Raw genomic sequence first — 4,296 nt, forward strand, 5'->3', positions numbered from 1 at the left:
GAGCTCTTCTTAATATTTTGACACCAAAATCATGTCGATACACCTTACCGACTGCGAGTAAAGCCACCCACGCTTTAACTTGACAGACTGTATATTATATTTACATACAAAAGGCCAAATGGGCGGTTTGCTCACTACGAGTGTGAAGGCCGCGTGTATATACAAAAGGGTACAAAGCTTTTCCAAGAATTTCAAAATTTTTACGAAGTTAAACGAAATTTCCAATGCTTTTTGGCGATTTTATGAAATCTCAAGGGATTTTAAAATATATGAAGGGATTACAAAATTTGCAGGTTATTTCAAACGACTCCAAAGAATTACGAGAGTTTTTCTCAGATTTCAAATAATTGAAGATTTCCAGAATTTGAAGAAATTATCTAGTACAATTTCTGAGAGATTCTCAGGTTTTTATTGGATTTTACCTTCTTTTAAGGGACTTCAAGAAATTTAAATAGATTTCCAAAGACTTTACTGGATTTCAATGAATTTTGAGAGATACTGAAATATTTTCACAAATTTTGAACGGCATCAGCGAATTTCATGAGATGTCAAAAATGTTCACGGATTCTGAGAGATATGAAGGGGTTTCAAAGATTTTACGGGATTTCGCAATATTTGAAAGGCTTTTGAAAGTTTTTAATATATTGCAGCGGATATCAAATAAAGATTCGGGAAGTTCCTGGACGGATTTTAAAGGTTTTAATTAAATTTAAAGGGATTTTTAATATTTCAAGAGATTTCACAATATTTAGAAATATTATAATTAAAATTATTATTAAAATATTATATTATTTAGAACATTTTGAAGGATTTATAAAATTTTCAAAATAAATCACGGGATTTCAAAGAATTGCAGAGATTGCCAGGGAATCAACGAGGTTTTATGAAAGGTATACACTAAATTTTAAGAATGTTTTAACTCCTCGTCTCTAGTTTATTGTAATTATATATGTAATATGAAATATTACATAATAAAAAGTAAATAAAATAAATAATGATATAATGTGTATAATAGTATAATAAATAAGGATTCGTAAGATTTTCTAGATCCCCTCCCTCTCTTAAAAATCATTTTAAAATTAATGGACGCTGCCATATCGAAAAATATTTATACTTCTTGTAAAACCTTCTGCTTGGTCCGAAAAACTAGAAATTTCGATGTTTTCATTATTCTTGGCTATCCGCAACGCCTATTACACGGAGAAAATGATATCGCAAGAATTGCATTATATACCGCAATTCCTGCGCTATATATCGTAATTATTACATTATAATAGCGTAAAATCGTGATATCGTACATTGCAAGATTTTACATTATATTATTATTTTATTATATTATATATACGAGGGTTCTAGTAGTGGCTAATCGATATTAGTGCATTATGATGTCCTAAAAAGCTCCGGAACCTGCTTGTACTTTATCATATTGCGCTTTATTTCCATTCAGAGGTTTTGCGATATCATTGTGCGATATCTTTTTCTCCGTGTAGCCACAAAGTATTACGCTCAGTTTAAGTAATAAGGAATAGAGCATTTTCTTTATTAAAAAAAATTCAATTAAATCTCAGGTTTGAAATTATGGAGTGCAATTTTCTAGTTTCGGATGCTAATCGAGTCTAGTGTTTCCTCTCCGCATAAGTGAAAATATGTAAAGTTTGGAATTAAACTCTTGGAAAGTAGTAGATTAACATTAATGCTTGAAAAAGTTATTTAAAAACCTTTAGAATTTTGTAAAAAAATTGGCAGCGGTGGGATTCGAACCCACGCCTCCGAGGAGACTGGTGCCTTAAACCAGCGCCTTAGACCGCTCGGCCACGCTACCATATATTAAATTTTGATTAGACAGAGATTCTGTCAATTGTGCTCCACTTTTCACGTTAGATGCAGTATTTTTAGACTTTCACTTCACGGAAACGTTTCTCTATACGCACTGCACTCAAGCTTTTCACTACGGTGCATATTTCAGTACTCTGCGAATTTTTTCTTTGATAATATAATCCGAAGGCAAAAAGAGCGTTTTGAAAGTGGAACAGAGGTTTATTTTCTTTAATTTTTTAACTTTTATATTAATTTCCCACTATTAAATACATGAATGTATAAGACGCTATTAATTACTATTTTAGATATTTTGACATGAGTAAATAATGGTGATAAATATATTTTTGTTCAAATTTTTCTTATTTGAAATTCTACTTTTTCTATGTTATATGTTGCAATTAAGTTTTGTTAGGTGTTTATATTTTGTTTAGCCTAAAGTAGAAGAATTTGTCTAGTAAAGAGAAATGCAGAAAAGAGGATCATGTAACTTTCTATTTTTAAATAGATTTTTAATTAATGTACATGGTTCTTTCTCAGTTTAAAAAAAATGCTTAATTTTTTCGAAAAATAATGTCATTGTATTCAATAATAATCTTTGATTATTTTTATTTTTATTTAAAATCCTTTAAAAATAAATTGTTTTCCATGGTTATGTACTTATACCTCCGTACAAACTAAAAAGATACATAAGTGACTTACGTAACTTTTTAGTTTGTACGGCAGTATACAGCTTTTTATATTAAAATAGCAATAAATTACTATACATGGCTTCTTTAGAATTTTACGGTATACAATTTAACCGTGTAAAGTTTAGAAATAAATTTGAATTTTGTATGGAGTTTTTTAATTATCAATTAAGATGCGTCCATCAATTGAGTAAAACTTTTCGGGGGTGGGGGGGGTCTCCAATTTCTTCTTTTTAATTATTTTTTTTAAATATTTTAATTAATACTAGATTCAGCTGTTAATTGCTTTAGATACTATTGCTATATATACATTATATAATTTTTACATTCTTATCAGAGAAGGTATTAGATTTGTGAAAAATTGGACCCCCCCCCCTCCCCAGTTTTTGTCAAATGTCCACGTTTTGAGACCCCCTGAATTCGAAAAACAGGTTTTTACGAATGTGTCTGTATGGATGTATGTATGTATGTCTAGCTATGTGTATGTCTGTATGTCTGTCTGTGAACAGGATAACTTTGGAAAAAATAAATCTATCAGATTGCCCTTTGGTACACTCGTTTAGTGTCCTAAACTGAAGACCAAGTTTCTTAGTCAGCCATTTTGGATGAAAATTCAAAAAGTGGACACATTTTGAATATTTTTGAAACCACTTTTTTAAAAATTCAAAAATTCTCTGTACAGTTATTCATAGTATTCAAAAAGTCGAACAATTTACCCTGATGACTTTTTCTTAAATCAAAAATTATAGAGTTATAGCACTTACAAAATTAAAAAAACACAAGAAAATCAACATTTTAAGCCAAATAACGCACGATATGAAAGAAGTCGAGAGAAGAAAAATGTTGGTTTTTGAATGCTCTACAAGATTATTATAACAACTTTTTGAATTTTCTCGAAAAATAAAAACTTAAAATTTTGACAGCATACAAAATAATGAAAAATCCAAAAATTACATTTTTCGGACAAACTGTGCTAAATACGGTAAAAGACGAACACACAAAAATTGTGCATTTGAAAAAGATCTACAAATTTGTTATTAACCACTTTTTGATAGGATGCGTAGTTTTGGCTTTTCTCATGAGAAACGTCATTAATAGTAAAAAAATGTGCCCGCTGCGTGGGGTCATTCTTGTCAAAACTTTTGTCTTTTAATTTTTTTTTGCTCGTGCGTGGGGATTAACAAAAGTTAACTTTTCATATTTTCGATGCTATTTTTTTTATGATTAAAACTAAAAACAGAATTATCCAAAAATTATTCATAACAAATAAATCATTTTTACGTTCTCTACAGAGAAGGTATTAGATTTGTCTAAAATTTGACCCCCCTAGTTGTTGTCCAAAGGTCCACGTTTTGAGACTCCCTGAATTCGAAAAACAGGTTTTTACGAATGTGTCTATCTGTCTGTCATTATGTCTGTCTTCATGCCTGTATGTATGTCTGCCTGTGAGCACGATACTTTTGAAAAAAATAATCTATCAGATTGGCATTTGCAACACTCTATTAGTGTCCTGAACTAAACGCCCAGTTCATAGTACTTGAAAAGAAAAATGTTACTTTCGATAGCCCTACAAGATTATCATATCAGCTTTTTAAATTTTTTCTCAAAATTCAAATTTTTACCGCATAAAAACTAATCAAAAATCAAAAAATGTATTTTGCGGTCAAACTCTGCAAGATAGGAAATAAAATAAGACAAACATTGTGCACCCAAAAAATATCTATAAATTTGTTATTAAGGGGCCATCCATATACCACGTGGACAATTTTTTACCACTTTTTGCCCCCCCCCC

At 30.2% G+C, this 4,296-nt stretch overlaps 1 protein-coding gene and 1 non-coding gene across 2 annotated transcripts in view; both read right to left on the reverse strand.

Annotated features, from left to right (window-relative positions):
- LOC117182751 overlaps positions 1-4,296 on the reverse strand; it is a 57,049-nt gene that overhangs the window by 31,431 nt on the left and 21,322 nt on the right. The gene's annotated exons all lie outside the window — the stretch shown is intronic.
- Positions 1,741-1,822, reverse strand: Trnal-aag. Its single transcript has one exon. It is a non-coding gene; the product is annotated as a tRNA-Leu (tRNA).

This window comes from Belonocnema kinseyi, chromosome 2 (assembly GCF_010883055.1).
Source record: "Belonocnema kinseyi isolate 2016_QV_RU_SX_M_011 chromosome 2, B_treatae_v1, whole genome shotgun sequence".
In the NCBI taxonomy this organism is placed as follows: domain Eukaryota; kingdom Metazoa; phylum Arthropoda; class Insecta; order Hymenoptera; family Cynipidae; genus Belonocnema; species Belonocnema kinseyi.